The sequence below is a fragment of the Arachis hypogaea genome, chromosome 20 (genome assembly GCF_003086295.3).
Source record: "Arachis hypogaea cultivar Tifrunner chromosome 20, arahy.Tifrunner.gnm2.J5K5, whole genome shotgun sequence".
NCBI classification, from domain to species: Eukaryota; Viridiplantae; Streptophyta; class Magnoliopsida; order Fabales; family Fabaceae; genus Arachis; species Arachis hypogaea.
In genome coordinates, this window is record NC_092055.1 from 121,825,378 (window position 1) to 121,835,358 (window position 9,981).

Below are 9,981 nucleotides of genomic sequence, written 5' to 3' on the forward strand. Positions count from 1 at the left end.
TTCTAAAGGTGCCAGATCCTTCTACTCATCTTCGAGACCTCAATGCCAAGTATGTGACCAAATTAGGCACATAATTTGGCATTGCTTCGATTGATTTGATTAGCAAATACCACCTCTTTCTCAAACCACAGACCTCCCTCAAATCACTCTATTCTACAATCTCCATCTTCTCAGACCTCAAATTCAAATGCTACACTACCACTACCACCATCAGCACCATCATTCCACACTCCTTCAGCTTATATAACTATACCAAATTCAGTAGCTGATCTTATCTGGTATCTAGATACAGGAATTTTGAATCACATCACTCCAAATCATTCAAATTTGATGACAAGCCATGAATATTCAAGTCTAGATCAAATTCTTGTTGGGGATACAGATTTGACAATTAAAAATATTGAAAATTCTTTTTTATATACCTTAGAATCTAGCTAAGAGATGGTTTAAACTGAAAACTTTAATACACTCACCCCAAATAACAAAGAATTTAATTAGTGTATTAAAATTTGCAGAAGACAATCATATTTTTTTTGAATTTCATATTAAATCAAGATTAGTTAGTTAGGATTGGTGCTCTCAAGTTAGTTAGTGGTTTGCATATTGGTTAGTGGTCTGCATAATAGTTTTGGCAGCTCATATATAAATAGCCATGAGTTATCAGGTTCTAGATAGATAATAGTTCATTACTTTGTATACACTTTTAATTTCTTTCAAATTCTAATAAAAGAGGTATATTGAGGTTATTGTTTTTTGTTCTGTTTTTGTCAAAGGTTCTTCTGCTGTTAGTTGTTCTTCAAGCTATTACAAAATTCTTCAATCAGTTTTGGCTTCCTCGCAAGTCGCAAGAGATACTAGGAATACTAAAGGACCAATAAAATTTATTATTTTTGGTTAATAGTTAATTATTAATATTTAAAAATATGAGTTAAAAGTGTATTGTTGAATTATTATATTAAAAAAATTAAATTAATAATTAAAAATAATTTCAAAAAATAAATTTTGTTGGTCTTTAATTATTATTAGAGATATAATTATTCATATATTTTTTTATCAACTTAAATTTTTGAACAAAATTATTCCATAACATAATTTTAAAACTTTTATGGTTAAAAAATTTAGAGTTTGATTTCTTTTTAAAAAATAATATAAAATAAATAAAAAAATTTATGAAAAAATATAAATAAACTCAAAATAAACTTTTGCTTAAAAAGACATGATAAAAATATAATCATTGGTGTATTTTTTTTTCCATCTGACCTAAGAAGTGATTTGGCAGCAATTATTCAAAAATATTAAATAAGTATCACCATCATTACTATTGCTCTTGGATCACTTTCTAAATTTAATGTGAAAGAGCACTTTGGTCTTAATTTACAAAACAACAAAACACAGTACTCTATATATATGCCAACCCTATTTGGGAATTTGGGAATGGGAGCTAACTGTTTGCCATAACATAACCATGGAAAGCGAATGCTCCTTCATCCAAATAATAAACCCAACAAAACTACTCATTTTTCGCTACGTGGGGGACCACATTCTTTTCCCCTTAATTTATTCTATAAATTTTGTTTCATTTTCGAATATTAATATGTTACCAATGTTTGGCAGAAAAAATTCGCCCCGATATGATGATCTTACAATATAATAAGAATTTCATCTACTATTGTCACGCAACTCAAGGCTTATGCTGCATGCAGAAACTCAGTTTGATAGCGAAAGAAGGAAAAACTTTCGATGCAGCTATATATGCTTTTTCTGTTGATGTTCCTTCATTCATTCCATCGTACCTATATATAATAATACTTTGCTCTATTTTATTCAACTTTACCTACCTTCAATTATACAACCTTAGGTTAGCTTCAATAAAGTAGTACAGTCTAGGAACTTAGCCATGTTTCATAAGTGTTACCTTAATTTAATTAACTCTTATTACAAATATTTCTAATATGCATATTTTGTATTGACCTAATGATGCAATCACATTCAACGTTCCGATTGTCATGATAATACAATCACAAAATCTATATATCCCCGCAGACAAAAGACATTATTCAACAGAAACTTTTCTGTCATTATATGTTATATACAATGATAAGGAGGAGACACATATTATTTCTTATAATTTGGTTTGAATGCAAACTCTAATTGAGACCTTTAGTGATATATATGTTATGATTATAGGACTGGTGAAAAGACGACGATTGATTAGATTTCTTCCTTCTAAGAGACCCTTTTTCATTCCTTTTCTTTTTTGTGTGTTCATGATGCAAGTTTGAATATATGATGATGCCTTTAGATATATATTGACAATGCAATCACACTAATTATGATATATATAGGCGCCATGTATGTCTAGCTCTTTTCATACACTATTACATAACAAACTAAATAAATCATATATTATATATATATATATATATATTCACTTAATTAGTTACATACCCTAGGTTGTTAAAATTTCAAGTGAGTAATTAAATCTTGAACTTTGCTTAGATATGATATATGAGCTAGCTAAACCTTAGAGCATAGATCAAAATCATGTTTGATTTTACCGTCATGAGGATTTAGACCTTTTCATTGATGAGATTTTTCTATAATGTAAAATTTTATACACATACATGATTTACAATATATAAATTTTAAAGGTAGTTATTCTAACGAAGATATTTCATGTGAACTATTATATTGTTTAACATATTTAACTAAATATATTTGATTGAATTATCTAACATTCACACAATAAATTTTACATAAAAATGTCTTTATGTAAATAGCCACCAACTTTAAATTCTTAATTTCATTGTAGATTGTGTGTATCTGATCTCTATCTGTCCATGTATATATTTAAGTTACTAAGTGCACCATATGGACTCAAACAATTGTTTTCTACTTTTCATGCTATGGGTTTATGTATGATTAAACACAAGATGCATTCCACTTAAAAAGAAAGAAAAAAACAAATTAAAGTATTGTGTAGTAGTAGTAGCAGTGTAGTACACATTGGGGATCTTTCCAACCAGGCCTGTCCACAAACTTTCTTGTGGCCCACCTTTCCTTCCATGTTATGATGAAAAAGAAAAAAAAATCTGTATGTATCATCTTTTTCTTTTGAAAGAAATTATTATTTTTTTCCTCATTCCATCCAATACTAGTAAGTAGTAATGATGGTTGGCAAGAATCCTTTTATCTTCAGCATTCAATCAGAACTCTTGAAGGGGTTTTCCACAGTTAGAAGATTCCACCACTAAAGATAAATCTAAGCATAAAAGACTAAACTAGCTAGTTCTCATTATAATGAAAAATAATTTTAAATAAAAAATATTATATTTTATTTTATTTTTTTAAACAGCTCATGAGTGTGGTTGGCATGGATATGATCTGCAGCAATGTTTTGTTCTTCTCAAAAAGCCACAAAATTTCAATGATAACCCTCGGAGACCATGCAAAAGGTTATTTGGCTACACTCTTTCAGGTTCATAAAAGCCCCTTTTTCCCTCTGATTTTTGGAGTAAAGTCTTCTTTCTTGGCCATCTTTTTGTAGTAGTAGTAGTAGCTATGTCAAGGGTTTGAAATGTTTTAATATGTTGAACAACATTATATTTTCCTCTGCTCTTCTTTTGTTTTACTTTGTTGAAGATCACAACGAACAAAGGCAATTTTCTCATCAAGTACTTGCTTGTTTGCATTAAAAGACAGCTGGCTTTTGTTTTTGAGACACTATTTAGTTGAAAATGATGATAGTGTTTGGATCCACGTGCAACCCATTGGATATTGCACTTAATTAATTAGCTCCCACCACTCAGTTTGACACAACTCATGTTCAAAGCGTGGAGAAAATTAAAGGCAAGCAATTTTGTTCCATTGACTCGTTGCATTATCGGAAAAACTTCTCATATGAAACGATCTTTTTCGTATTAATTAATAAGCATGCTATTCTAAAGACATAGATACTGTGTAATTCGTTGTAATTATAACCGCAACATGAAATTTTTCCACGAAAAATTCAGTTAGTCGTCGATTCCAAAACAGGAGGAGAAAAAGATTCTTGCAACATATGCATCACAAGTTAATTAGGAAAATTACAACAAAGAAATAAAAAAAAGTTTAGAGTATTAATACTTTTTATCAATGTTAACTAATACTCTGGTTTAATACCTTATTTTATAGTGAATTCTATCCAACTTTCATTTTAAAGAATAAGTTATCTCTTCTTACATGTCATAGTATTATTAATTGAAATAAATTAGTTTATCATGATAAAATTTAACCTTTATTTAATCTAAGTTTTGATAACTAATTAACTGTAGTATAATTTTTTTTATAATTTATAAAAATCATTAACAAAATCTTGTTTTGTAATTTATTTTTTCTCAAACCACATATTTATTAATCATTTCTAACAAAAAAAATTCAAAAGATAAAAAAACAAATATAAAAAAATTCAAAAAGCATTAAAAATTTTCAAAAACACTATATCTTAATAATTCTCTCTTGCTTCTTTCATATTTTTCAAAAACTTTTTTCATATATAGTATATTTGGTAGTTACTAAAAAAAATATGTATATATATATATATATATATATATATATATATATGTATATATATATGTATATATATATCAGTAGTAATTTCGTTCAACATGTACATATATATATAAAAGCACGTAAAATTATAAAAATTTTTGAGATAATAATAACACATTTTGTAAAATAAATTCCCTTAATTTCATCCAATTGAATTTAAATTTTAAATTGTATGTAGATTGCATAGTTCTTTATTTTTGATTTTTTCTGCTGTTGTCAACAACCTGAATTTAACTTTTTTTTTAAATTATATTCATCTCTGTACGAAGAATTTCTTGTATGAAGAATGAAGTTTTTTTTTTTAAAATACAAAGGAAGTAAGATAGATAGTGTTACGATGGGTAACCGGAGATTATTGGGTTGGATAAGTTTGGCTGGCCCAATCGTCTGAATGAGGAAGTATCCAAGCGGATTGATGATCCAAGGCCCCCGTCCGACTTCGGTATGAGAGAATGGGGGTGGTACCTGCAAAGACACTCCGATGCCAAAGTCAGCAAAGGGAACAAAACAGGTCTAGAGAGTATTGAGCTTCTGAGATACCTGAGAAGTGTCAGTGTATTTATAGTGGTGAACCCATAACCACCGTTGGTGTAGTTCCGTTATTCATGGGGAATAACCGTCCATTTATCTTAGGGAGGTTGAGATATGGCTCCAGGAAGTGGGTGGAGAGATTTTAGGGGCAGTTACTCATTTGAATGGGTGTTTATCTGCCAGTTAATCTTCGTCCCAACTTCTTTAGAGCAAGTCGTGGTAGGAACCGACTTCGTGGGGTGAAGGTCGGTGTAGAGCGAGGCTTAATCCTTTGGATTGGGCCTTTCGTTTGGACCTGGGCCTTATCATTAGGCCAGAGTATGAACAGTGCCCCTACTCGAGCCCAATTTCTTTTAGGACTTGGGTTCGAGTATTCTACTCGGGGTCGTAGCCGACTTGTTGGAGGACCGACGTGATGGTTTGGAACCGACGTGACTTTTCGTGACTTTTGATTTTCACAGTTACGTCTAATCAAACATCGCGTCCGTTAGAGGTTTGCGTAGGGGTTGTCTTGGTAACGGTGCACCCATTAATGACTGCGTCCGTTTTTACCATTATGCCCCTAACGTATTTATAAATACTTTCCTTCTCTTTCTTTGCTTCGTTTCTGTGATTTTTCAAATTTTCTTCTTCTCATCTATTCGTGGAGCACCCCTTGTTTGAAGGCTTTATCTTCCTCTACCTTACTTCCAGATAAATGTTAGTCTTTTCTTCTCTTCTTTACGACGTGCTTTCTGTTTGCATGCTTTTATTCTTTAGATAGAGAGAAGTTGATTCGTAGGCTCTGATTCCGTATTCCCCTTAGAGACCATGTTTTTTATTTTCTTTTCTTTTTTCTTTGTAGGTTTCACTCACCTTTTTAGGAAAAGAAATGTCTTCCGTAGAAATTCTTGCTCAGTTGGTCGATGCCACAGTCTTAGGAGAGGAACCTCTGGTTGACACTGATTTTATTACTGACCTTCGTACTCGTCACCGGCTCTGCACCTCTGATGAGGATGAGCCAAAGTATGAACTGCTTGCCCCGGGTCCGGAAGACCGGGTTTGCTTCGGGAGGGCTACTGAGATGGCCCCTCATTTCTTCTTTATGTATGAGAGCATGATTACTCGTTTGGGTGTTTTTCTTCCATTTTCTGATTTTGAAATGGCTGTCTTACGTCACTGTCGTGTTGCTCCTACCCAACTCCACCCCAATTCTTGGGGTTTTCTAAAAATCTACCAATTTATCAGCCATGCTTTAGACTTTCTGACTTCTTTGAGGATTTTCTTCTTTCTTTTCTACATGACCAAGCCCTTCAGTGGGCAAAATAACAAGCAACAATGGGTGTCTTTCCAAGCTATACAAGGTCGGAGAGTTTTCACCCTTTTTGATGAATCCTTCCATGACTTCAAAAATTATTTTTTCAAAGTTCAAGGCGTAGAGGGTCACCACCCCTTTTTCTTGGATGAGAATTATTCTCCTCGCTTTCCCTTGTACTGGTTAGAGGCTTCTCCCTATGAGAAATATGGTTTGGAGGATCTGGATAAGGTGGAGGCGGCTATTGTAGGGTTCCTCCGAGAAGTATGGGGGAGGGCCCCATATCTGGATACCAAAAAATTTCTCCAGGGGTCGTCGTCTTTTGTCCAGACACAATTAGGTAGCTTTTATCTACTTTGTTTCCGACTTGTTTCTACCGACTTGAAGTTTACCGACTTGTTTTACTAAATGTTTTCTTTTACAGAGATGGCGAGGAAGAATTCCAATGAGTCTTACCAGAGAGTCCAGGAGGCCAAGGCGAGGTCTCGCGCCAGAACTGGTGGTGCCAGGGTAACTAGCTCTCCTCTTCCTCTTCCTCCCCCTTCTTCCCGAAATTTGGGGACTCCTTCTCAACCCATTGTTATTTTCTCTTTGGCTTCTTCTCAGCCGTTCCCTCCTCCCCGACCTTCCCCTGAGCCAGAGAAGAAGAAACGCAAGGCTTTAGAGTCTGGCTCTTCTTTTGAAGGTGAGGCTAAGGTGGATGCTCCTGCATTTATCCGAAAATTCATCTATCCTCATACCCGTATAGGTATGGATGATGTTTCTATTCGAAACCACCTCACTATTCTGGCTGAGGAGAGCATCAGGGCGGCGGGAATTTGTGCCAAGTTCCTTGATATTTTTGAGAAGACTCCTCTTAGCTCTCTGGGTTCAACCTCTAAGATTGAAGAGTTGGAGGGAAGGCTTCTCATATATCAGGAATATGAGAAGGAGTTGAAGAAGGAGGTTGCCAAATTGAAGGAGGAGAGGGATAGCCTCCGAGAGAAGGAGAGCAAGTTACAAGCCCAATGTACCATGGAGGAGGGCTTGAGAAAGAAGGCACAGGAGAGTTATCAGAGTTTATTTGAGGACCTTGTGGCTGTAATGAGGGATTTGTTGAATTCTCGGACTGCCTATGCCGAGTTGAAGGACTCTATTACTGAGGGGGCCGAGGAGGCCTGGAGGATTTTTAAGGAGCAGGTCGGAGTTCTAGCTCCCGACCTGGATCTCTCTCCTTTGGATCCTGACAAGGTCGTTATTGATGGTGCCATAGTTTATCCCCCAGCTCCCGAGGTCGTCACCGAGTCAGATTCGAAGACTCGGGGGCAGAGAATCATTGAGTCCCCTCCTCGTCAAAAGGATGTTCCAAGTTCCTCAAGACCTCACGGCGCCTCTTCTCCGACTCCTATGGACACTTCTCTCCCTGGTTCTGATGGCGCTCCGACTTCTCTTCTTGACTCTGGTGGTGATCCGACTACTCCCTTCGGTCCTGGTGGTGATGCTCTTTAAAAATTTATTATTTGTTGGCTATATAGGGGCCCGGCCTGTGGGTCCCTCTTTTTAACTCTTTATATTTGTGGTGGTGGTATGTTGACATTGGCCTTTTGTGGCCGTAAACAAAAAATATTTATAATTATCCTTTTTTGGATAAGGGTTATTTTAACAAAAATACCCTTTTTGGTATAAGGGTTTCAGCTACCTTTTTGTGTGCATGCTTTTCTAATTTTGTTTTTTCGAAGTCCCCTTGATCTTTTCTAAAAAACCTTTCTTTTGGCTTGTCTGTTTTCCTGAGCCTTTTTGCTTTTAAGGACTTTAGGACAGCTTTTAAGCTTTTTCTAGGTTTTTTCGATCCTTTTTTGTTTATTCCTTATACTCAACTTTGTTTTATTGAGTTTTTATGACTTAGGTTATTTTTGCGATGCGTTTTCTTTTCTACTCGGTTTTTCATTTCGACTTATGAGTCGGGATGTTTCCGAGTTTCTCACGATCAACTTTTATAACCTCTTTACACCGACTTGTACCTTGTCGTTTTATCCTGATGACCATCTAGGTCGGTTCATGGGATTTTCACGTTTTGTCGAGCTTAAGTCGGCGTGTTTCGTAGAAAAGTAAACGAGAAGGAATTTATAAGAGATACTGTAAAAAAGACCTTTATTTATTTGGGGAGGTACTTTTACGGCTACTAAGGGTTTAATGATCTATTCCCCCCTTAGCCTCCACTATGATGCCTCGTTAAAAACCCTTCTTCAGAAAAAACCCTTTAACTTTTGGGAAAAAATCATGAAGTTGGGAAAAGAGTACATCAGGGAGTAGAGTTCGCTTTTAGCTATAGTACCTTTTCATGTTACAATCATGCCACGACCTTGGTAGCTCGGTGCCGTTTAAGTCGGTCACCTTGTAATAACCTTTTCCTAAGACCTCGCTAACTTTGTAGGGTCCTTTCCAATTGGCAGCGAGTTTTCCTTCCTCTGATTTGTTGACTCCTATGTCATTTCTGATTAAGACCAGATTGCTTAGTGCGAAACTTCTTCGAATGACTTTCTTGTTGTATCTGGTAGCCATCCTTTGCTTCAGCGCTGCTTCTCTTATCTGGGATTGTTCTCGGACTTCGGGGAGCAAATCGAGCTCCTCTTTGTGCCCCTGTATATTTCCGATTTCATCATGGAGAATCACTCTTGGGCTTTGCTCACTGATTTCCACTGGTATCATAGCTTCTACTCCATAGACAAGTCGGAAGGGTGTTTCTCCAGTTGCAGATTGGGGTGTCGTCCGATAAGCCCACAACACTTGGGGGAGCTCCTCTGTCCAGGCTCCTTTTGCATCTTGTAGTCTTTTCTTTAGCCCTGCCAGTATGACTTTGTTGGCTGCCTCGGCTTGTCCATTTTCTTGTGGGTGTTCCACCGAGGTGAACTGGTGTTTGATTTTCATACTGGCCACTAGGCTTCTGAAGGTGAAATCGGTGAACTGGGTTCCATTATCTGTGGTAATGGAGTGACGTATCCCATACCTTGTGATGATATTTTTGTAGAGGAACCTCCGACTTCTCTGGGCGGTGATGATGGCCAATGGTTCTGCTTCTATCCACTTTGTGAAGTAGTCTATTCCCACAATTAAGTATTTGACTTGTCCTGGCGCCTGGGGAAAAGGACCTAACAAATCCATTCCCCATTTTGCGAAGGGCCATGGAGAGGTTATACTAATGAGCTCCTCGGGGGGAGCCACTTGGAAATTTGCATGCATTTGGCAAGGTTGGCATTTTTTCACAAATTCTGTGGCATCCTTCTGCAAGGTCGGCCAGTAGAATCCAGCTCGGATTACTTTTTTGGCTAGCGACCTGGCTCCGAGATGGTTTCCGCAGATCCTATTGTGGACCTCCTCTAGCACTTCAATGGTCCTTGAGGTCGGTACGCACTTCAACAATGGCGTTGATATTCTTCTTTTATAAAGGACATTTTTCACCAAAGTGTAATATTGTGCTTCCCTCCGGATTTTCTTGGCCTCTTTTTCCTCTTTGGGGAGGATGTCAAATTTTAGGTATTCGACCAGAGGATTCATCCATCCGAGATTTAGCCCGGATACCTCAAGGA